The sequence below is a fragment of the Castor canadensis genome, chromosome 8, assembly GCF_047511655.1.
Source record: "Castor canadensis chromosome 8, mCasCan1.hap1v2, whole genome shotgun sequence".
In the NCBI taxonomy this organism is placed as follows: domain Eukaryota; kingdom Metazoa; phylum Chordata; class Mammalia; order Rodentia; family Castoridae; genus Castor; species Castor canadensis.
Genome location: NC_133393.1, coordinates 49,139,765 through 49,165,436, shown reverse-complemented (window position 1 = coordinate 49,165,436; position 25,672 = coordinate 49,139,765). Strand labels below are relative to the sequence as shown.

Below are 25,672 nucleotides of genomic sequence, written 5' to 3'. Positions count from 1 at the left end.
GAAGGGGCATTTGTAAAGTCTTGTCCAGCATAAAATTCCTCTTCATCTATTGGGATGCCCCAGCAGTATGAGATGTGGAACACAAATCTCTGTACTCTCAGGTCAGGTACCAAATGACAAAACTCATTTTATCTCACTGGATTGTTCTTTTGATATTCTTCTAAGTGCTTAGCCCCAACAATTGCTGTTTCAACTCCATTGAAACAGTTTACCTATTTATTTATTGAAACAGTACTACTTGACTACTTACAATAGCAACTTGCTATTGTGTCTTTCTTATAAGTAGGTCCAAATATTTCACGCATAACATCCTTGCGAATCATCTCATACGTGTTGTGTGTTGGGATCTAATTTCATTTAAAATTTTTATTAGGATATATTGATGATGGGGGGGTTCATAGTGACAATTCTGATTAGACTTATCTTGTACATCAGTTACACTGACCCCATCGTCTCTCCTCCTCAGCCCCCTCTCCACCCCACTTAAAGCAATTACAGGAGGTTTTCTAGTTCTGTTTCATAAAGGTATATGAAGTCCATATACCGTCACCTTAATCTCCTTAGTTCACCCTCCCCCCTCCCACTATTACCCCTCCTACACATTGTGCATATTTTACAGTCCTGAATTTCATAATTAATATCTGAGTTGACATTCAGAGGGTGTCTCAACATATGCACTCTGTAGGCATGCTTTACTTTGCTCTTTCAATCCCTTAGAATACTCTCCCTTACCCCTTTACCTCCCACCTCCCCCTTTTTCAACATCTTTCAGTACACATTCATATATCCTCTACCTTCACATCTTGTGGTATGCAATGTTGGCAATAATGGTGCCAATAGGTTTTGGTTCTTACTGCGCCCTTAAGCTTCTGTTTCCCAGGGTCACAGTCCTGCCTCAAGTCTAGCTTGAATTCCCCTTCTGCCCCAATCTCCAATCGGCATGAACCATAAGATCCTAACCAATCAGATCATGCCAAGTCTCACTGAGGGGTATTTAAGCACCTGCCCTTCACTCTCTCTCGGCTCTCTCCCTCTCCCACCTGGCAATAAAGAATCTCTTGGCCAGATCACTCCTCTCCACATGGTCACTTTGGGGCCTACATTTGGTGCCATGACTCGGATCGGGTTTCCCCACTAATCCTGGTGGGACCCCGATTCCAACTCACCCCACAACCACCCTGAGGACATGACTGGCCAGGACTCATCCTCCCGATCACCCTTGATCGCATCCAACACCAGACATCCTTTTGGTGAGTCCACATACCGTTATCGGGCTCCCTTTGCGGCCTCTCCCTTCGGTTTCTCTGGGGTTTCAGCGTTCCCCCTTTCTGATCATCTCTGGGGCTCAGACGGTAGAGGAAAGACCTCTTTCCCAATCAGCCTCGGCTTGGGTCTATTTCTTTCGTATCGGTCTTAGAGACCGCACTCTGAAAATCCCGGCGCCGGGGGACCCACAGCCCCCTTGGCCTTTTGGCCCTACAAGCCACTAGAACGCAGTGATGACTGCTTCTCATACGCCTTGTACCGTTCTCGGATATTTGAGCTGCGTGGGGATGCCCCACGATTCATAATATCCTCCCAACCCCTTTTTCAGGACCAGGTCCCAAAATGGGGGCCTCCTCCTCTTTGCCATCTGACTCCCCACTGAGATGCCTCCTCGATAATTTAGACACCTTGGGTTTGACCCCAGATATAAAACCAAAAACTTTAACCTGCTTTGCACTCAAATCTGGCCCATTCATCCTTTAGACAACCAAAGTCACTGGCCCCTTTTTGGGTCTTTATCCCAACCTTTTACAGGACATATAACTACTGTGAAAGATCGGGATGATGGGGAGAGTTTCCATTATGTCGAAGCCTTTTCACACCTCTGTCTAAATCTGGCTCTCTGCACCACTTGCAAGCCAAAACATGTGCTTCTTGCCCTCAAACCCTCCCTCTGTACTTTCTGTTCCCCTGCGCAGATTCTATTAGCCTGTAAACCAGTTTCTAAATCAGCCAATTCCTCTCCAAAACCTCCTCCTTCCCCATGTAAACATACTTCTTGCACTGCTTACCATACCTATCTCCTCCTATCTTCCTGAAAAACCTTCCCCGTCATGGAGTTAAGCAAGCCACTCCTTGCCAATTCTGGCCCCAAGACGATTCCAGCTCTGGGAGAGCTCATGCTCCCTTCCTGTGGACTGAGACCAAGCCTCGGATTTATTTGGGTACACCTCATGCTACATTGGTGGAGTCCTGTTTGATTATGGCATCTGACGACTGCTTCTCTTCCCCTGCCCCCACATCTAATGTCCCTTTTTCCTAAGACAGTGACCAGAGAGTGGAGGTTTCGTTTGGCTGAAAGCCTGCTAGTACCAATGAATGGGAGCAACCTAGAGGCATAGATGATGGGTAATCCCATAGGCGTGTGTCATGCCTCCAGGCTCTGCCTTCCCCTCCCTTACCTAAGATGTCAGCACACCTTTTCTGCCTCCTCCATGTTCTCACCACGTGTCCTTTGTTTCTGTCTGCTTTCCCCTTCTTGGGCTTACTGGGACCCTGCCTCCCATGAAAAACTTGTAACATGGTACTTTATGACTTAAGTTATTCCAACTAGTTTGCCAGACCTCTCAGTCTAAAGTAACGTTAAGTCAGCTGCTTTACAAAAGCACTTACAAAAAACTGCAGCTTCCATACTCACGCCATAACTCCGCCCCCACAAGGGGAGGAGGGAAAGCAAACAGGTGCACCTGTGCACAGGATGCCAGCTTCTGTCTACAGCAAAAATGCCTGCCATAGCTAAGAAAATCCATAGAGAGGACCCAGTATATCCTGGGTTGCCAGCCACACATGGTGATGGCTGTGGCCCGCCGCCACTTCCCCTAGAATAAATGCGTACAGAGTACACAGGAAGGTGGAAACGGCGACAGGCCACAGGATCAGGCCTAGGCAGTCAGGGTCATTTGTCCCAGCTGTGTGTGGAGGGAGTGGTGCCTTGCACAAGTCCTGCTCCTAGGCCCACCTCACACCTCAGGTTATCAGACCCAGCCCTTGTAAGCCAATTGTTAGCTCAAGATTATAGTTCCAGAAATAACAAAACCGACATTACTGTGGTCTCTAAACTTCTCATTTAGAATTTTCTATACCTTTGGCCTCAGCATAAATTTTTCCCTCCAGATATTAACACTAATTGTCCTGTATGGTACTGTTATTGGCCCGAAATGCCCTCTGAATGCCGTTCTCTAACTTTACAAATGATTTCTTTGTTAAAAAGGTAGCCTTTATTAAAGAGGTGGCCTGCTGTTAGCTAAAAGACAGGATCCTAACGTTCTGTTCTTTCTAGATGGGACCTGCATCGTCCAGTCTTCTGGCTGGTAGATGTTGGAAGCTTTGTACTGAGGTCGGCCTCAGTATGTCTCGGGTGACCAAGAGAAGTGGCTTTCACAGGGTTCCTTAAATTACAATACCATACTCCAATTAGACCTTTTCTATAAAAGTAAAAATGTAAACTGAGGTCCCCTATACAAATTTCTACCTTCTAAGCCACCCAATACTCAGAACATCTTAAAGAGTGCTTCCCTCTTCAACAGGCAATGGTAGGAAGAGGGCAAGTCGTATGTCCCCTTCCAGTTAAAAACATCTAAACAGCTGTACTGATGCCCAGACAAATACATTCAAGCCTTTATCTCTGTGATCCAAACCTTCAAACTGACATGAAAGGATATCATGCTTCTACCAGACCAGACTCTTATCTCATTAGAGAAGCAATGGGTTCTGGCCCAGGCCACTCAGGTTGGAAATGATTATGTGGCTCAAACAGTAGAGTGCCACTTTACAAGCATAAAGTCCTGAGTTCAAGCCCAGTACAGCCAAAGTAAAAAAAAAAAAATAATAATAACAATAATATTTGGGGCTGAGGAAGTAGTTCAAAGGGAGAATGTCTGCCCAGCATGTGCAAAGCCCTGGGTTCAATTCCCCAGCATTACTAAAAAAAAAAAAAAAAAAAAAAAAAAGGTAAAGAAGATAAGTGGCATTAATGTCACTTCAGCCATCTCATAGTAGAAAAATGTAGTTTAACATAGGCCAGATCCCTCATTCTTCAAGTGAGGAAACTGAGGCCCAGAACAGTTCAGAGACCTGCTCTCCAGAGTGTCAGGTGTCAATGTAAAATAACAACTTTACTTTACAGCAACAATCTAAAAAAAAATAAAGAAATCCTCTTACCTTTCTACAGCATCTTAAGGATGCTATCAGAAAGCATACCACAGTGGACTCAGAGTCACAGGTGAGAGAGGTTATCCCAAAGATAAATTTCTAACAGTCAGTCCCAGATATTCATAAAAACTCAGACTGTGGCTGAAGGGAAAAGTCATTGAACCAAGTAATACAGCTAGTCATGTCTGTATTTATAGCCATGTCTGTATGTCCGGGACCTTACTAACAGGAGAGAAAAAGATAAGAGACACCATGGCCTCACTGCTGCTCTCAGAGAGGGCCCCACCCGACTGGGGCCTGTGTCCTGAACTTGCTACCGTGGTGGACAGGAGGGGCACTTCTGCAGAGAATGCTTAAGGGGGGACAGCCCGGGAGACAGCCCCACCCCCAACCAGGACCCTGCCCTCTGCAAGGGTTACTACTGGAGGTATAAGTGCCCCCATCTCCAGATGGAAGGTGAGGTGCCTCCTCCTATGGATTGATGGGTCCAAGCCTCCTGTCCACACTCCACTTCTTGGCATCAATGTTAAGGAGCCATAATGGCAGAAAAACAAAAGGTCATTTTCCTCCTAGACAGTGGAGCCTGTTTCTCTCTTTTACCTTTTTCTCCTGGTCGCCGGTCCAATGACAAAAGTTATCGTTTGGGGCAAATCTGGCCAGCCCCTAGAGCGCTAGTGTACCTAGCCTCTGGCCTGCTCTTGGGGAGACCTCCTCTTCTGTCACTCTTTCTTCATAATACCCAAAACTCCAGTGTCCTTGCTGGAACAGGATTTACTATCTCAATTAAAAGCTCAAATTCTCCTTCCCCCAGGCAGCCATCTCTGCTGCCCCCTCCTTCAGGAACAAAGAGATTCTACAGTGTGGACTGATGAGATGAGTGTAGGGTGAGCCAGGACGGCCCTCCCTATTCAAATAAAACTCAAAAATCCCTCACAGTTTCCACACCCAAAACAATATCCCCTCAAGCCTGAGGGCTGATGAGGCCTTATGCCTATCATAAGTTCCTTAAAACAACAAGGGCTACTAGTTAGTTGCTCCAGTCCCTATAATAAATTTAATTCTTATAAAAGTTAATTTTAAAATACAAGTTACAAAGTAAACAACTGGAAAGGACATAGATAGGTAATAAATGTATTGTTTGGGAAGTTAAAGGAAAAAGGAATGGTTTTTTGGATGAGAAGGAATTTTGTAAAGAAGGATTTGTCCTAAAGATTGTTTTAAATAGGAAGGATAAGGACAAACCATCAAAGGGTTTAGTATGTTGTATGAAGGTCTAAGTAAGTTTGAAAAGTGTATAATAAAAACTTCAGTGTGTGATAAAGTTAAAGTTGAATATAATCTAAGAGTTGCCTAAAAGATATGTAGGGTCATGTCAAACTAAAATCAAATCCTCTATGTCTATGAAATAACAAGGTTATTTTAATATTGTTCTGCTCTGAGTAACGTCTACAAAAAACCATTACAGAGAAAGATTTTATCAAAGAAATTATTTGTGTTTTCTGCTGATCTTGTTAAGCTTTAAGTACTACAAAATCAGAATTCATTTACATATTTGCTTATGTGTCTTAAATGACCACCTTGTAACAGTGTTATGTTATACTTTATCTAAATATGGTACAAACATTTAAAAGTTAAAGGTGTCAATTTATATAAAATAATGAGCAAAAGCTCTCTTTTATCCAAGAGTGTTACATTTAAATCCTGACAGCCCCTGCCTCCCACAGGTCACCTACCTAGGTGTAGCCTTAAAGGGACAGACTCACTCTGAGTCATAAATGCATCAACCCAATCTTCCATTTCCCAACCCCCACACCATAAGACAGCTTACAGCTTTCCTGGCAGTTATAGGATTTTGCAGAATTTAGATCCCTAGGTAAACAGACACCTTTTTATGCTCCTCCTAATATTCCTATTTGGGTCATAGATAATGTATGGCCACCCATTTCTCTTAGAAAACTTGCCTCCAACGGACTCTGCTCCTCTGGCTGACTACCTGCCTTCTCAGGGAACTTCTCAGAGAGCATGCAAACCAGATCCTGCCCCACCCTATAACAATTTCTGCTAAACCAGGGCATCTTGTTCTCCAAAAACAATCTTCTACCCTTTCCATTGGGACTTCGATGGACCAGCCCTCATCTGGTCATTCTCATGACACCCACTGCTGTCAAGCTCAATGGGTTCCCCCAATGGCGGCACCTCTCAAGAAACAATTAGAAAAATGGAGAAGGGAATTGGAGGACTCTTAAAATTGTCTAGGGAACATTTCACAGTGGTTCTCCTGGCCAATGCCCACCCTAAAGCCTATGTTTCTTGCTCTGCTATTCTTAACCTTCCTCCCTTATATCACACTGCATGTCTGCTATTGCTGATCAAAAGTTTAACCAGTTGTACATCCAGGGATACCAACCACTCCAAAACTGTCCAAACCTGAGGCTCCCCACCAGGTTATAAACATCAAGACCCCCTTACAGGACACCTGCTACAATTCCTTGACTCCCTACATGAGGATAGTTGGCTGATACCCACCATGCAGAGGTCGGAGGATTGGCTCAAGACTCTTTACGACCTATGGCTACAAGTGACCTTCATCAACTTCAGGGAAGAGGAAATTTTCATTTTCGGAGCCTGGGTGTATGCCATCATGTGGCTCACCACCCCAACACTGTTTGCTAACTAACCCTCCCTTCCCCTATGCTGCCCCTTGCCAGCTCAAAGAAGCCAGAACGAACACAACACCCCCCTTCCTTAACAAACAAAAAAGGGAGGAATGTTAGCAATAATGGCACTGATAGGTTTCAGTTCTTACTGCACCCTTAAGCTTGTTTCCCAGGGTCACAGTCCTGCCTCAAGTCTAGCTTGAATTCCCCTTCTGCCCCAACCTCCAATCAGCATGAACCATAAGATCCTAACCAATCAGATCATGCCAAGTCTCACTGAGGGGTATTTAAGCACCTGCCCTTTTCTCTCTCTCTCGGCTCTCTCCCTCTCCCACCCGGCAATAAAGAATCTCTTGGCCAGATCACTCCTCTCTGTGTGGTCACTTTGGGGCCTACATGCAATATTACTGTTGCTCTATCATTCTCTTCTTTCTCTCTTTCCCCAAGTTCCACAGAGTAGTTACACTGTTACAAACATGTTCTATAACTGAGTTTGTATATGATTAAGTTTGTTTTGTATATATGTTTATCTTTGGATCTACCAGGTATGAGAGAAAATATGCATCTTTTGTGTTTCTGATTCTGGCTAACTTCATTTAACATGATGTCCTCCAATTGCATCCATTTCCCTTCAAACCCCATGTCATTATTCCTTGTGGCTGAGTAATATTCCATTGTATATATACCATAATTTCACAATCCATTCATCAGTTGTAGGGCATCTGGGTTGTTTCCATAGCTTAACTATTGTGAATAGTGTTGCAATGAACATCGGTGTGCACGTGTCTCTACTGTATCCTATTTTACATTGTTTGGGTCAATGCCCAGGAGTGGTATCACTGGATTGCATGGCAGTTCTATTTCTACTTTTTTGAGAAATCTCCATATTGTTTTCTATAATGGTTGTACTAATTTGCATTCTCACCAGCAGTGTATAAGGGTTCCTGTTTTGCCACATCCGTTTGTTGTTATTACTCTTGATTCCTTGAAGGAAACTGAGCAAACATTTGCATTTGACAATTCTGTTACTGTTTGACATACCACTTTTTTCATAGAAATAGTAAATACATTTGGCATTCATCTGCCAAAATGTACAAATACATTGGTATGTCAAGTAAAAACTGCCTTCTCAAAATCTGAAGATCAATACAACCTATTCTCTTCATTCTTTTATGGGATTGGCGAAAGTTTACCTGCAGAATCTGCCACCTCTTACTTCAGAGAATATCAGGCTTCAGAGCTTGAGGGAACCTGGCCCCTGGCAGTCCCTGCAACCTTCCAAAAGTCTATAGTCCCTACATGGAGCTCCCAAGCCCAGACTGCCTACTAACCTGGGCAGCCCAGTTCTTGGAAATTCTCTTGGGATATACATGATTTTCAAATGTACCACCACTTCTGGACACATAGGAGCATGCCTTGTTTAAGAAGAAGATGTGAACAAAACAGGCAACTAAACGTTGTTACATGAAGGGAGCCTGTGTGCTTTATGTGAAGAAACATAGGGGAGGAAATCACTGCACTGCAAATAAAACCTATCCCATCTCACTGGATTTTTCTTTTAATGTGATATTCTTCTAAGTGCTTAGCCCCAGTAACTGCTGTCTTTAGATGAAGACCATAACTATGTATACTAGGCTGCAAATGGAAAAATATGACTCCTCACTTGTCTCTTAATATTGAAAACCTCAGAGATAAGAAATCTGCAACACACTTTCATTTTGTGTTGTCATTATTTGACCTAAATCCAAGGCCAACTTTTCAAAATACAACAATGCTGAGAGCAAGAAGGCACTTGGTTCCAATATTGTTTTTAATGCTATGAACAGTAAGTCCTGTCCAGAATTAACAAACAGCAGGTTTCAAGTCGGTGTTCAGCTGGAGGCATGGCTCAAGCAGGATAAAGACCTGAGTTCATATCCCATAGCATTAAAAAAAAAAAAAAAAGGTGGTGCTCAATAATCATTTTAATGTAGGATAGAACAACTTAACTGAGCTCCATCTTAACTACCCCAAATTTAAAAGTATCTACCTTGCATTAAAAGTTACACAGTATGATCAACTATCAGAGTAGTAAAGCAGGTGAAAATCAGAGCTGACATATAGACTGGCATTTTTCAGCATTTGTGGTATGGAAATGCTAGTCATGATGGAAGGGTTAGAAACATTCACAAAGAACATTTGCATATTAAACAGTGAAGAAGCCTGGGAGCAGGAAAAGACAAAGTAAGGTTTCTGGATCCATTGACTGAACCTCTCACCACCCACCATAAAACTTATTTTAGGAAGTGCTGATCTGGACAAAACTTCTGCCCAGGCAGTATTTTCAAGCTTCAGAGGTTGGAGATGAAGGGGCAGGTACAAGGGCCAGTAGTAGCAGTTCTTACTGTCAAGTCCTAAACATTCATTACAGGCTACTGGCAGAGCACCATAACAACTTCAAATCTTCTCTCCACAATAGCTAACTGATCCACTAGGCTTCCTGAGAATCAGGAACATCTTCACCTACTATACTTCTGTCTCATTCAACCCTAGATGATCTTACATGTTTGCCAGTTCCATTTGCCAGCTCTTCAGTATCATCCCCACTACTTCTCCCAAAAGGTCTTCTAATCAAAACAGATTCCAAAGGCAGGTCATGGTAGTCTTTGGGACTGCTCGGGATCAAGGGCAGTCCTGGCTTTGAGATGGTTACTCTGGGATATGAAGCCTAGTCTTGATAAGTGTCCTTTACCCACTGCTATTCTAGACCTCTTTCCCTAGCTTTCTCCAACACTCTGGTACCAAAACCAACCATTTTGCTTTGCTTAAGAAGGATGACACATGAATAGCAAAATATAGTGAGTAGGATTCTGTGTAATACTGTAGTGGTTGACACAAGGCATCTTGCATTTTTCAAAAGTCACAGAGCTGTCCAAGTAATGAGCCATCATGTAAATCGTAAACTTTAGTTAACAATGTATCAGTATTGGTTCAACATTTATCACAAATGTACCACAGTGATGAAAGATAATAGTAACTGGTAATGCTGTGGTATATGGTATTTCTATATACCACTGGGGTATATGGAAATTCTCTGTACTCCCAGTCAATATATCTATAAATGTGAGACTGTTTATAGATTTCATTTATTCATTTGGGATGAAGTGTTATAGAATACTTATTCTGAGTGTATCAAACATCCCTAAGATGTACTTTTGCTGGATGTACCCCTCATGTGCTCATCATCCAAAGGCATGCCACTGGCTCACAGGTTTGACCACTTACATGTGGAGGTCCCAGGTGCTGATGGTTACTAACAATTCAAAAGAAAACTAGACAAGGTCTTGCAATTCTTCTGATCCTGGGAAATTACAAATTGCTCTAAGAACAGAGAGGAAGGAGAAAGTAACTCAGCCTGGGAGCTTTCCAGGGACATCTTTGAAGGCTGAAGAGAATTTTGTGGCAGAGGGGAAGCCATTCTGCAAAGGGCGGCCAGTAACAAATTTAGAAGTCAAAATCCCAATTTCTATTCAAGTGGAAAAATGTACAGAAAAGAAGGAGGAAAGGAAAGTTTTGGAAAAAGGAGAGAGGGACTGTTAAGGAAAAGATAAAGACTACCTTTTTCCCTTAACATGGGGATTTGAATACGGGATGGAATTCTCTGGTGAAATTGATAGGCTGAGGAATAAGGAAACCAACAGTCAGGTTATAGTTTTAGAATTATAGGTTGCAAGCTAAATGCAGTTTCCACTAATGAAAATATTAAATTCCTGAGCTCCCACCATAGGTGATAGTTAGCCCTACTCCCAGACCACATTGGAGCCCCAGGGTTCCTGCAGAGCTTTGTCTCTGGCATTCCTGCTTACCCCACCATATACCACAGGTATGCACTCTCCATGAGGCTCTTCATCTCTCATAATCAGGAGCCCAGTCTCTAGTCATCATTGCTACCTCATAAAATGTACTATGCTTTGTCATAACTACTTATTTAAATAAACAACAACAACAACAAAAAATCCCACAAAACCTGAGACCTGGTAGCGAATGCAATGTTTCTAGTCCATTGTAAATCAAATTTTAGCTATATTTGGCTAGAAGAATTATATTCATCACAGGCTAAACTAAAATCCATCGACTATTTTCCTAATAAGCAATTTGGGTAATATTTTTATGTTTTGCCTACTAAGTACATGTTTATATCTTTTCTTCATTGCAAATTGTTACTATTAGACAGTTCTGGGAATAATTTACATATACCTCCAACTGTTGTTAGACATAAGGTCAATGAACTTATCCCCAACATTAAATACAAAGCCTATTCTTTTAGTTCTGTGTCCAGACTCTACTGAATTATGAAGTGGTTCCATCAGAAAACAGTGTGTTCACAGATAGACTGCCACTGGAAAAAATGTGGAAACAGAAAATGTTCTCACTAGTTTGAAACACACACATACACACACACCTATTTAGAGTAAGAAAAATATATTATTACCACGTGAAATGCTAAACTCTATTTTTTAAAATAATATTTGAGAGGGAATTATATGGCAACAAAACCATGATCGCTTTTTAAGAACAAAGCATAGTCAAGTATCTCTTCTTCAGCACAGAGGGAAAACCACTTGCCTTATGCAGATATTGAGGTTTTAAAGTGAGAGGTCTTCACAGAAAATGTCTCCGAGCTTAAAATATTGTAAAATTTAAGATAAAATTTTCTCAAACAAAAGTTTTATTTTTCAGTACATGTTTAATGGCTCCTAACTCATACTGACCTTATAGACTTACTTAGTTACCAGAGGTCTACTTTATAACTTACTTTAAGGTCTCAAGTGTAAGTTAAAAACAAACAAACAAAAGATCCACAATAATAGTTCATTAAAAAATTTCCCAGTACAAAACTGGAGGGGATCTAAAAGGTCTTAGGGACCTCTGGCTCTGTCCAGGGTGAATTCCTCAAGTGAGTCAATTCTTGGCTTTCCACTCAGCCTAGGTTTTGTACAGGAGTTTAATTTCACATCCAATGTGTTTAAAATATATCAACAGTTAAACTGAAATAAAAACTATGTATGGAATACTGGCTACAAGGCAAGTCCTCTACTCCTCTAGCTACTTTAAGATGTATCTACAGTGTGTGCCAGAGACCTGAATCTTGGGTCTTTGCAAAATGTTTCACTACTGTGGCCTTGTGCCACCATTATAGGATGCAGAAGAAATTGCATTTGAAACTGCTGTGGAGTCATGTGCCGAAAAATGACATTTTAGTCAAGGAGGGCTAAGGTTGTATTGCCTGGTGATATAGCAGCACCTTAGCTTGTAAAAGCACATTCTATGATGTTCCTGCTACAAAACTGCTTAATAACCCATTCATTAGAAGGATCCTTGCCGTTAAGCAACACATGACCATTTTTAGAAAGAGGCTGTAATTCTAAGCAGCTGGTTGCTTCTATGTCATAGCCACTCATGTCCTCTCTTTGAACAGGTTATTGGTAAGCTCAGAGCCACACCTGAGACCCTAATCCTAGTCACCAACCATCCTGTCTTCTAAATATCCCATTTACAAAATAAGGCCTCATTCCAGGTTTTATTTTAGTTTACCTATTCTTATTTTACTGATGTTCTTGCTTAAAATCACACATATACAATTGTGATTCACTGGTTAACAAAAGCAAATCAAACCAAATTAAGAATAAGATTAAATGCAGCTTGATTTCAGTTTATGAGAGAAAAGATGGGGTCTTGAGGATTGAATGCAGGGATTCACATATGCTACACAAGGTCTCTAACCACTGAGCTTCATCTTCAAAATCTCTTATTTACTGAGAATTTAAAACAACACTAAAAAAGATGGTTTTACCACAATACAGCAAAAACGATATTGTCAAGAGAAGCCAGAATCATGCAGTATGTGTTCTACAGAACAATTCTATATTCATATTTTAAAAAGAAAAATTTCAGCTGGCCCACATGGTAGGGTAGGGTATCTGCCTAGCAAGCATGAAGCCCTGAGGTCAAACCCAAGTCCCACCAAAAAAGAAAAAAAAAAAAAATTCTCATTAGAGGATTTGTGTTTAAAGACATCATTGATTACCCAAACACACATACAAGATACCTAAATTAAGTCAGATCCACAGGCATTTAAATAAGAGAAGGTTCAAGAGCTTTGTAAATAATCCATATTTGTTCAGTCAAGTTGACTTACTCTTTTTTTTCCTTATATAAATAAGTAACTTAATTTAATTCAGTGAGAATAGTGAAGTGAATACAGATCTTTGAAAAACAATAAAATGTTAACTTTATGATCCTACTTATTTTGCTGTAACTTCCACATGATAGAAAAGAAATTCAAATTTTGACCCAGGGTCAATTCTTAATATTCCCGGTAGCAGAAAACTAATCCATTAGACTACCTGAATTTTACAAGCAAATTCAACATAGTTCATGCAGCTAAACATAAAACCACTGTGGTTATAGTTATTCATACTCCCAGCTTATTTATTGGGTTTCCCTTCAGCACGTATTTTATTTGTATTCTGCATACCCAAATTTTGACAAATTTTAGCTCCTTTAGGCAGAACTAAAGGAACTGTGCTTCTTTTAACCCTTTATGTTTCTTTCACACATGAGTTCAGGGAACGGTACAGCAGACTTGGGATGTAAGACATTCTGGTGGCTGTAGGAAGGATGCCTGGCACAACAAATAACTGCTGGCAAAGAGATCAGCAAGAGACTGTTACAAAATCCAGACAAGAACTGATGAGCTAGAGGCCATTATTGGAGGAAGGAAGGAAGACCATGTCAAAAGCTACAGATAGACCAAGTGGGCCAAAGAGAAAAAGTAACAGGAGGAATAAGTGGTAAGACTTCAGGAAGGTGGGGTGGAAATGGGGGGAGAAAATGCTGACAGTGGAGAATGTGAAGCCCATCCCCACTTCAGGCAGTCTGTTAGGGTACCCAAACCACACCACCCACACTGGTCTTTCTTCTAGAGGGTTAGAGGCTCTTTCAGAGTAATGACATATCCCAACAGAACCTGACTTTTTGTTCTATGGAGCTCACAGAGCACAGAGCCTGTGACATTCCTACCATCCCCATAAAGAACATCTGGACACGAGTAGACAGAGCTATGAAGGGAAACTGATTGCCTCTGCAGGGATGATGCTCACACAGCACTGCTCTGGCTGATAAGGTAGAAGCCTGTGGCCCAGCACCATTTCTTTCCATTAAGATAAACAGGGCCCAAAGGTACTCAAAACACCAAAGGAAGATCACCTTTCAAGGCTGCGCCTGTTCTGCTCTGCCAAACCTGGCCTCACCCGAACTCTGCTGCTGAAAAGCTTTCCTTCTTATGCTGTATGAACCAAACTTTAGTTTCCTGTCTTCTTGGTCTCTCTCTACACCCACTCTCTCTCAGATATAATCTGGCCTCTTATCTTTACCTTTTTTCTACCTTTTGGTCTCCTAAAAGTGGATACTATCTGCTTGCAGGAACATTATTTCTCATTAACACTGCCCTTGTCCCTCTGCTGTTATTTTGGAACATGGCATTGTAACCAAGTTAATTTACTTCCAATTTCTAAAACTGCACCCTTTGTGATAATGCTGCCACAGGGTATACATACATAATACAAAACATTTACTTAGGCACTCTAAATTAGAAGAGCAGCTGGGAGCAGTATCTATTAAAATATCAATAGTGAAATGACAGTTTTTAATTATCTGCTTTACCCTCTGTCTCACAAAGGTGAATATAGGAAGGGCCAAGGCAACCTGAGGGGAGAAGAGTTCCAAAGTCAAGATGCCTCTGGGCACAGTGCTCACTGGGCTTACCTATCTCCAGACAGGACCATGAGCACTCAGCAGTAGTACAGTGTTCAGTGTGGGTTTTAGCTTTGTGAGCAAGGCCGGGGAAAGGATGAACTGTCAAAAAATTAATTAGTTAGGAAATAACAACTAGAGTCCAAATTCTGACACATACACTGAAGACAAGGGGCATCAAATACAGTTGCCCCTCTTTATCTTCAGGTTCTTCATTTGCAGATTAATCAACTGCAGACTGAAGAGAAATAAAATTGTGTGTGTACTGAACTTGTATACATTTTTCCTTGTTGCTACTCCCTACAACACCACAGATCAGCTATTTACATAGCATTTATATTATATTAGGTATTGTAAGTAATCTGGAGATGATTTAAGGCACAAGAGGATGTATACAGGTTCTACGTAAACACTATACCACTTTATATTAGAGATGTGGACATCAGGATTTTGGTATCTAAGGCAGGTCCTGGAGCACACACTGGTGGACATCCAGGCATGACTGTATAGAAATGAAACTCTAGAAGACTGTGTTGCGATATAAAATTCCAATATTTCTGTTTACTAAATCCACTGAAGATATTAGTCTCATAAATGCCTTTGCTGTGTCAAATTCTGTACCTTACTAAGGCTACCTACAGTAGGAAAAGGAAATAGGACTTTGGTACATTTTATTCCCTGCTATATCTCCCAGTGTTCAGACCAGTGAAACACACAGCATATGTTTTATAACAATGTCTTTGTTACCATGCACAAGAATGAGAAGAAGATAGGCACTGGAGATCATTGGAATCTACTGTGTTTGTGACAGACAACTGCCATGCTATAAAGATGACACATGGCACAGTCTGATTCAGGCATTTTGAAGGCTCCAGAGGCTTTCATCTTCTTTAGTAAGTCCATAAAATAAGATTACTTCAGCTTAAATAAGAAAGTCCTAAGCGCTTCCATTTGTTTTACCAATGCCTTAATTTCTAAGTGCTTTAAGAGTAAAGTTTCACACACAAATTTTCTGATTTATAATTTACAGCCTTACCTTACACTTTTTATAACCAGTCCTGCTATAGCCAAAGCCTGTGGCAGGGAAAAAAAAATGAACATGCAAGATTTCTGCTCTTAAAGAACTCAAAATATAGCACGAGTCAGCGATTCCTTCAAGTTCGAATTCTGCTCAGTTCCTCTGTGTCTGCTTTACCCGCACTTGACCCCAGTGTTGGACCTCCACTCTGGACTTCCCTTTTACTTACTGAGTCAGTCAGTCATTGACTCCAGAAATGCTCACGACCAGGATGCACAGCGAGCTGCTCTCAAATCCTGTCATCCACAGTCCCCCACTGTCTTGCACATGGCAAAATCTCTAAGAATAGATTATATTAAGGATATGTGTGAGTGTATGGGAATACATGTATACTCATATGTATGTATATATACATATGTATACACATACACATATATAGTATATATAGTATACTATATACACGTATATGGCACTGGGCTTTGAACTCAGGGCCTTGCACTTGCTAGGCAAACCCTCTACCACTTGAATCATACCCCCAGCTTTAGATTCTTAGAAAATAAAGAGGCTCTCTTTTTTAACATTCCAATATTCTGAATACATTTTTCTCTATGCTGGCAAATGAAAATATAAAGGAAATGCGAAATGAAAGCAGGCTGTGCTGCAAAGTCTACCACTTTCCTCCATTCTTCAACAAGAAAAAAAAAAAAAAAAGCAAGCGAGGACACAGCAAAAATAAGCACTGAATTCTTTGTTCTTCCCAATGGTCAGGAGGATGCAAGGAAACAATTCCCTGCGATAATAATTACATGCCTGAAGGAAGAAAGCTTTAAGAGACTGTGGATCAAAGTTAATTACTATGGAAATAATATTATTGCCAGATGACTATATACAGTAGCAATAGAGGTTATGAAAGTAGTTTTTCATTTCAGTTATTTTAAATTAATTACACATAGAGGCTTATTTTTCCATACATAATCTTACACACTGGTCCTTCTAACCTTAAATCATCAGTGAAACAGATGGTGGCATGTTAATAAAACTCAACTACAATCATTAAGCAGACATTTCTCAAGGACAAGGCCTTTCTTCCCCCACTAGATTGTGCTTATCATCTGAGATGTCTCAAGATTTACTGTTTTTTTTTTTTTTCCTCTTTAAAAAGACAGGGATTTTTTGAGGGGTAGGAGGTGCTAAGGTTTTATCCCAGGACTCCAAAACATGCTAAGAGGATGCTCTACCTCTGAGCTATACCCCAGCCCAGGAAATTATTTTAAGAAACTACATTTCTAACACATCTAACTTTAGTCTACTTCCTTTTTAGAAAGAAAAAATGCTAGTAGTAGCTGGGCACTGGTGGCTCACATCTATAATTAGCCACTTGGGAGGCAAAGATCAGAAGGGTCACAGATCGAAGCAGCTGGGCAAAATAGTTTGTGAGACCCTAGCTCAAAAAACCCAACACAAAAACAGCTGGAGGAGTGGCTCAGGTGGTGGAGTGCCTGCCTAGCAAGAATACTGCTCAAAACAACAACAAAACACTACTAGTATGCCACATCTGCAGTACAGCCCCCTCCTGCATCTCTGCCCCCCTTATAAACTGTCTAAATCTGAAGTCCTCACAGGATGGGAGCTAAAGGTAGGAGGGCAGGAATGTCTGGGGTAGCTTGTGAGTTCATCCACAACACACAGAGGCAGAAACCTGAGGGGTTTTGAAGGCCCCTAAACTCAAGATTTTCACTCTGGGGTGAGAAGCAGTTCTGCTCTACCTTGGGGTAGAGGGCTGGGACCTGTTGTCTCCACATCCACTAGCATGAGTCCCTGAGAGGGCTACAGCAATAGCAGCAGCGTAGATAGGCAGTTAAAAGTGGTAGTGTGTACAAATGGAGATTCAAAATACAAGGCACGAAGCAGTTTGTGCTGAGTGTGGGTTGCAGAGCAGGAAGTGCCAGAGTGATCCTACCTGGAGCATTCTGGGACCAGTGCTCAGAGAACTCTGAGGTAGGGTGAGACCAATGCAAGGGACATTCTCCTACTGCTGCTGCTGCCCTGCTAATGGTCCTCTCAAGGTCAGTGACATGTGACTGTGTGTTAGCTCTTTGCTTGCTCACATACATTGCCCACGATGATGAAGAAATCATTCTGACTTAATTTGCGGTTTGGATGAATTTCTGGGAAAGGAAAGAGATGGAGATAAATTTGGTTTGCAAAAACTGAATCCCATCTTAAAATTGAGAGATCCAACTGTATTCAGCTACATGAAGAGGAATGAAGAAAAACAAATAATGTGACTATCTGGGCTCTAAATAAGCCACCCTGGTGGTTTAGCAGTCTCTCTCATGTCCACGTGTTAAAAAGGTGTTATCATATGCATGATGGTCACCCATCCAGTGCCACCACTATGAAAACAAAGTTGACTCAAACGTGGTCTTTTTTTTTTTTTTTTAACTCTCATATATATTTCACTTTATTACATAATGCTGTATTGTTTCTCAAAATGGTTGCACCAATTTACATTTCCACTAGTGGTGCATAAGAGATCTTGTTGCTCTATAACACTAGCTGGCATTGTTACACTTTAAATTTTTTTTCCTATCTACTGCTATATAATGTATTTCATTTTTTTTAAATCTTACTCATTTTTGTATTGTCATCTTATCTAAAAAGAAATTGAGTTTTGTTCAAAAGAGCAATGTTATTTGCCCAGGGTCACAGTGAGTAAACAGAACACTTATTTTCTACTTTCAAATTCAATCTATTTCCACTCATCAGTGTTTCTTTATGACCCAGTGTCCCTAATTTTCACCCAGCAACTAAAGACTTTGTTTTCAGGCCTCCTTCCCTTTTCCCACGTCAAACATGGTTTTTATGCTGGGGAAGGTGATGGGTTAGTATACGAGTGGCAGATGTGGTGGGGAAACATAATGGCAGGACTATGCACAAGGAAGGGACACCATAAATGTGATTTATAAGGTTGTCACATACTTGTGCCCCTCCCCTACATTCACCTGGTACTGATGCTGGGGTGATAGTAGTGAACAAGACACACACAGTCCTTGACCTCCTGAAGTGTATGGCCAGACCAGTAAGGGAAACATTACTCAGTCACAGAAAAATGTCAGGCTACAACTGATGACTCCTGTGGAGAAGTGCACAGGGCAGGAAGGCACCTTTACTGAGCCCCAGGTGAGTGAGCAGGGCAGACAGGCATGGGCATGAGTCTAAGAAAAGCCAGGGTGATGAGAGCACCTGGACAGGAAGGTGGTATGACACATGGCTAGAGAGGCAGGGGGATGTAGGACTTATGGCTGTACACTGCAGTCAAGGATCTGGACATCAAGAGCAATGAGAAGCAACTACAGGGTTTTGTTTTCCTTTTCTTCCTTTCTTTTAAAATATTTTTCATAAGCGAACAGGTGGGGTTGGAAGGTTGCAGAAAGCTTACCCAGAATTAGTCTGTTCTACAAGCTGAATTTTGAAGGATGAGCAGAAATTTGCTATAAAAAGGGGAAAAAATGTGTGCCAAACGCAGGGATTAGTATGTGATCACGAGTCCTTTACAAAAAAACAAAACAAAAAAAGCCATGAGCATCATTAGGAAAACAGTGGAGTTTGTTTGGAAAGAGGGCATATCTTTTGTAGGGGTTCCTCCTACTCATTAAAAAAAAAAAATGGACTAGAAACAGTGATGCCTACAGCAACCTCATCCATTTCAGGCTCACTGCATCACATGACTGTATCCAGAGGCCATGTGGGTGACTGTTCTGGAGCACCGTGGGTTTGAGTATGTGCACTCTGTGATGTTTGCAAACCAAAAGCATCTAAGGAACATTTATCAGAACATGTCATAGCAAGAGGGGCATGGCTGTGCGTGCTTTAAGGTCAAACCCAAAACATCCAGATGCTTTCTTGAAATGTCACTGCACACAAAGGTACTCATAGAAAATGTTTTCCTTATAACCAGAGGCACTGTCCTCTGCATATGATGCTCTGCTTGGAATGAGTTTTCTTCGTCCAATTTTACTCTCCTAACAAGTTCAAACCTTTCTCTTTAATCCAACATCTTCAACCAGTTACTAGAACAGCCAATTCTATTAATCAAAATTTCTCAACACCAGCCATCAGACCCCACCCCCCATACACATTCCATGGGTGCTTAAACTTGAGTTTCTTATATGAAATGTAGAGTTTTTGCATAGAACCTATGTACATCCTCCCATACACTTTAAATCACCTCTAGATGACTTATAATGCCTAATACAATGTAAATATTATATAAATAGCTGTTTTACTGTATTGCTTAGGGAATGACCACTCTACATGTTCAACACATTAAAGATTGCCTCATTCATAATACTCATTCATAGAACTGAAAGGAATAATAAGGCAAAATTAATCAAGAGTCAAAATTTCAGTAAGTTTTAAGTTCATTTTTTGTTGTTTTACCAAAATACCTGAGGCTGGGAACTCTTTAAAGAAAAGAAGTTTATTTAGGCACAGTGGCTCCAACTGTTTGGTCACTAGTAAAGGTGCCCTTGGCTACATCACAACATAGCAGAGAAATGGTAAGAGAACCAGCTGTTGAGAAGGGGCCAAGTGTGTGGTGGCTTTCCTTCATAACAACCCAGTCATGTAAGAACTAATGCATCCGACAAGATCAGCAATAATCCCTTCCAGGCAGTGCTCCCTTGACCTAATTATCTTTCATAGGCCTCAACATTGCCACATTGGGTGCCAAGTTTCCAGCACATCTCCCTTGGGGATGTCCTTGGGAGACACGTTCAAACCATACCCAAAACATAGTACAAGCAGAGAAGGCAGAAAGAAAAGTAAGAGGGAAATTTTACTATCAAGTCACTGTGGCTTTCACTTTTCTTGTATTTTTTATAAAAGATCATTTCTGTGAGGTGTTTTTTAACCTCAAAATATCTGAATTAAAAAACGATTATACTGTCACACAGAATTCCAATGAGTACCTATGAAGCCATACAGGTAATTAATATGCTACAGTGATATATTACATCATGAGCTTTATAGCTTTTAATCTGCTGCTTAAAATGAGAGGTAGAGAGCAGCAGAAAGAATCCTTTTCTGAGCATTCCTATTACTCAGACAACAGTCCAGAGGACCTGCCTGAACTTAGCTAAGCACAGCTAAATCTACAAATACACAGCTTGGTTCATGCAACTTACGTAGCTTTTTTTTTTTTTTTTTGGTAGAGTAGAAGTGTGGTTTGAACTCTGGGCCTCATGCTTGCTACGCAGGCGCTCTACTACTTGAGCCACTCTGTCACCTTGCAACTTATCTAGCTTTATTACTTAATTTGGTTTTAAATGTTAGAACTTTCCTAAATTAGCGAAGTACCAGTTCATTGAGGAAATTAATGCTATGACAAATGTGAAGACCTATGGCTGATGAAGTGAGAGTCAGTGTCAGGAATGGGGTCGTAGAGAAGAAACATGACATGAAATACCTTTCATCCTCAGAAAGTCTGAATATGGCTACTGATGGGAATCATTAAGAGGTAGTCAATTTTCTATATGCTCCTTAAAGTCATTTTCAAACACAATGCTCTGTGATCACACTTTAAATTAAGAATATCCTATTTGCTTATACTTGCTTTTTGTGACCTAACTTGACCTTTCTTACATTCTCAACCTTTATTTTCTCTTTGCTTTGATTTCCTCATTTATCAGTTTTAATTGTAAGAATTATTTCATTTTATTGTATTTTTATAAGTTTTAAAAATATTTTAGAGGCCAAGGAAGTATAGATAGAATAACTACAATTTGGAAACTCTTGTAAACTAAAAAAAAGTCAGCAATGACATGCAGATCCAATAGCATAATTCTTCCCACTATAATCTACAGTAAAAAAAAAAAAACTACTACTTTTCACATCAAAAATACAATTTTCTCAACTTGAATGTCTTAAATGTTTTCTTCTCTAGGTTAACTATACAATTTTTACTTATTTTTCAACATCATTATCATCCAGACATGGCAGACATTAGTTACCATACATTTAAAAGCTTGTTTTTGAAATTCTAAGCCTAATTAGTGATAACATACAGTCACTCAAAACTCTGAGTAACTATGTTCAGGCCTACAGAAATCCTTCTAGCTGCCTGTGGGGCACTATGGAAGGGCTCAGGAACAGAGGTTCTTTCTAACACAGTGCTCCAGGCTGCATATGCGCCCACTGGCATAAATTCAGATCAAATGTTAAGACTTAATTTGTGAAGAACTAGGAAGATTTAGCAAAGTAGTCTTCTTCTCTTTTGTTTTTCCCTTCCTGTAATGTGTCCTTAACTATCATGCAATAAAAAGTTAAATCGATTCTCACATTTCATAGTGAGGAAAATTTGTTTGGCCATTTAAAACAAAATTCTATGGGTTTGTCAGTATCTTATAATATACATATACATCAAAAAGTATTACTCGAAAGTTCAAAAGAGGGAAAACTGGTTTTTCTTTAAACTGAGGAAAAATACCTAATAATCTTGTTAAGAACATACCAGTGGACTGAGGGTGTAGTTCAGTGCTAGAGTGTGCTTATCATGTGTGTAGACAGTTTGATATCCCTAACACCACAGAAGGGGGCGGGGAAAGAAAAATACACCAGCAAGCAAAGTGTCTCAAGTGACATGACAGCTGTCCCAGGTGATGTGTCTGGGTAGCTCTAAATTCAATCAGGGGATAAAAGGTGAAAAAGAATGGGAGGAAGGAATTCCCCACATAGCAGCAATTTCTGGTTAGTATGAGCTTCTAGTTTGAGACCAGATCAAAGATTATCTGGAGGGGAGGTTGAAGTTACATTTTTTGAAATGAAGGATAAGTTGAAGAATTTTAAATTTCTAAATGAGAAGAGATATAAAGAATTACAAGTGATATGGAAGGTAGGACTACAGGGTTGAAATAATCATTATGATGTTATTGAAAATATTTTTATAGTATTGTAATATGTAACAGCTAAACTAGGAAACATCTCCTGCAACCCAGTACATTATGCAAATCTCCTTGATTTGGGTACTATTTCAATTTGCATGTTTCCCCGTAAGTTACATACACAGACATACATTGTGGGCTTCCAAGAAATATTAGGACCAAACTGATCTGTCCATTTGTCCCAAAGAGGAAGAACACTTGGGATTAAGGTTTTCCATGCAGCTGTCCTGCTTAGAAAGTGAAAGCTGCTTGGTGTTAATTACTATTCACATTGGGAGCAGTGGCACATGGGGCAGAAGAGGCAGCAAATTATGCTTTCCGTTTTGCAGAGTAAGAAACCACAGGTGCTGAGCAGCCAGCTCCACAGCTTGTGAGTTTCAGACTTGGGACTTACTGTATCTGCAGGGTGAATAGTTACACTTACGACATCCCCCGAAAAAAGCTCAAAATCTTTTCTTTTTAGGACCAGCTACTTCTGTATCTCTAAATCACTTAATGGCACAGCTCCAGTATTCATTTACCCTTTCTGTGCCTTGGCTTAGCCTGGGTGGTTTTGTGTCTGTAGTCTGGCACCCAAGTATTAGCATTCTAACAATGGCCATTATTTGTCAGATGTTATCTATCAGATATGTGTTTCCCTCTACCTTCCTGACTCCTGTCTTGATTAGGGGTCTGATTTCTCCTCTGCATTGTCCTATCAACTCCCATTTGGAGTCCTTATTTCTAGCCCCTTAAAATCATCTTCTCTGCAGCTGGAGACTGATCTTACCTAAAATGCAAATCTGGCCATGTCACTGTCCATTCCATAGGTTCTTGGTGGCTGCTTGTCAGCTAAGAATAAAGTCGAGGTTCCCCAGCATAGCCCCTTTCCGTACAGCTCTGTGTCATTCAGCTCTCCAGCAACATTCAACTTTTGCCTGTTATTGAGTCTCATGCTACTTCATGTCTTTGATCCAATGTCAGCTTTTGGGAGATCTTCATTCTACAACTGGTGTTTATTTCTATCACAGCACTTAACACAGACTGCAAAAACTATCCTACACATGCTTATGAAGTGACTCATGGTGGCACCTTGCTGAGCTCAAAGCTCTCACCCTTCTAGCTCCAGGGCTTGGTAAAACACCCGGCAAAGTAGGCTTTAGAAGTTTTTTTGAAGTTCTTATTTAGAAGGACATCTAAGAATGGGGCCTATCTAGGTGAGGGAAAAGCAGAGGTGGGGATTGTGGGATGGGAAAAATGGAAAAAAATTATCCAAAGGAGGTCAGGATTGAACCGAATCTTGAAGGAAGGGGAGGCAGTCTGGACGAGGGAGAGCAAGGACATACCAGGTAGAGAAGTACTTACAAAGGTCTGAGGACCAAGAGGACACTGCACATTTAAGAAATTGTCAATGACGATGCCAGATGGCTGCATGTTTGAGGCTTGTCTGGCTGCAGAGTGGCGAAGCACACGAGGCCCACGCTACTAAATTGTAGTCTTGCAAGAGAATTCCAAAATACTTATTTCATTATTGCAATTACTTTAGGCATCAACATTTTCAGGTTGTTTCAAAATGTGTAGTCTACTTTTGATTACTTATTCAGCAGTAGCTGTTGACTTTTTTAATAGTTTACTTAATCTCTCTGAGTCTCATTTTCCTTACTGGGTCATAAAAATAAGACTTTCATAAGGTTGTTGTAAAAAATGTATTAATAAATGTATAGAGCATAAAATAATGGTGGTGTATAGACGTGATCAATGGATATTGCAGTTACTGATTTACTACCAGTGACAAATACTGGCTGAGATGAGAAGAGAGAATGGGTTACCCTTGAAAGCTATAGGATACAGTCTTACTATTAAACACATACTTTCTAACAAGAAAGTTTATTATCATGGAAGACAGTAAACCTCAAGTTTTAGGTACATGGTTTCAGACAACAGTGAAAAATGACTACCAGATTACTGCGGATATATTTATAGTAGACAATAAATTTAGTCTGAAAGCGTATACTCAAAGTGTAATATTAGCAATTACTTTCTAGTGTTACTATCTTATTGTTGCTTATGCTGAAACTTTTCTGCCTACTAGGCATGGCTTCATCTTCTGGCTTTTACTCCTGCTGACTCAGAATTTAGTCACTTGAAAAAATTTTGCCTTTTTGGCTTCTCTGTCACTTCTAGATGGAGTTTTCAAAATGGAAGGGTCCTTAGAGATTGTCTAGTTTTACAAACAAGGAAACAGAAACACAAGAAGTTGAGTGATTTAGCCAAGCTTAGGGATTCTGTGAGGGCTGTTACTTGTCTTTCCCACAATGTGCTTTCAGATGTACCCTTCCTTTTTCAGTGTGAACTTCCCGCTGACTCCCAGTTCTTTTATTCTGGGTAAACTTAAAATAACAACATATCTTCTAGACTGTGATGAAAATGATTAGTTTCCACTTATTTGCATGCATATTTTGTATATTCCCTTAATAATACGTACTTAGTACGAAATGTCTGTGAATTCCTTCATTATGCTGTTTATACCTATATATCCTTCAAAGCCAGTCATTAAATTAAACCATGCTCTCCCATTAATGTTTCTTCTAGCCATGTGGCCAGGTGGATATGCTCTCACTAGTATGACCTAGATGCTGTTCTCAAATTTATACGATGAGTATATTTTTTAGGAGGGTTTCTAAAAATAGAGTTACTGCTTGTGAGGTTTAGTGTTACTGTCAGAGACAGAAGTTGTATAGAGCAGCTGGAGGGTGGGGTAGGGTGATGGCGAGTGGGGACCTATAACTAGGTCTTTCCAGAGGTAGGCTCTGTTCCTAAGATACTCAACCCATAGCCCAGCCAGTCGCCTAAAGTGAGGTATGATGAGCCGGTCTTATCAGATTCTTGCTCTGGGAATGTGGCTCAAAGTCAAACTCAGGTAGAATGCAGAAAGACAATGAACAAGCTACATACAGAAACAATGGCTCAGAAGTTACAAGGAAGCAGAAATATGTGGAAGGAGGGGCTCTGACATAGAGAAAAAATACACAAAGAGGAAGTATAAGGAACTCAAGCAATCAGGGGAACTAGGCAGGCATAGA

At 40.5% G+C, this 25,672-nt stretch overlaps 1 protein-coding gene across 3 annotated transcripts in view; it reads right to left on the bottom strand.

Moving 5' to 3' along the window:
* Lyrm4 (LYR motif containing 4) overlaps positions 1 to 25,672 on the bottom strand; it is a 153,601-nt gene that overhangs the window by 126,592 nt on the left and 1,337 nt on the right. The window lies entirely within an intron of this gene.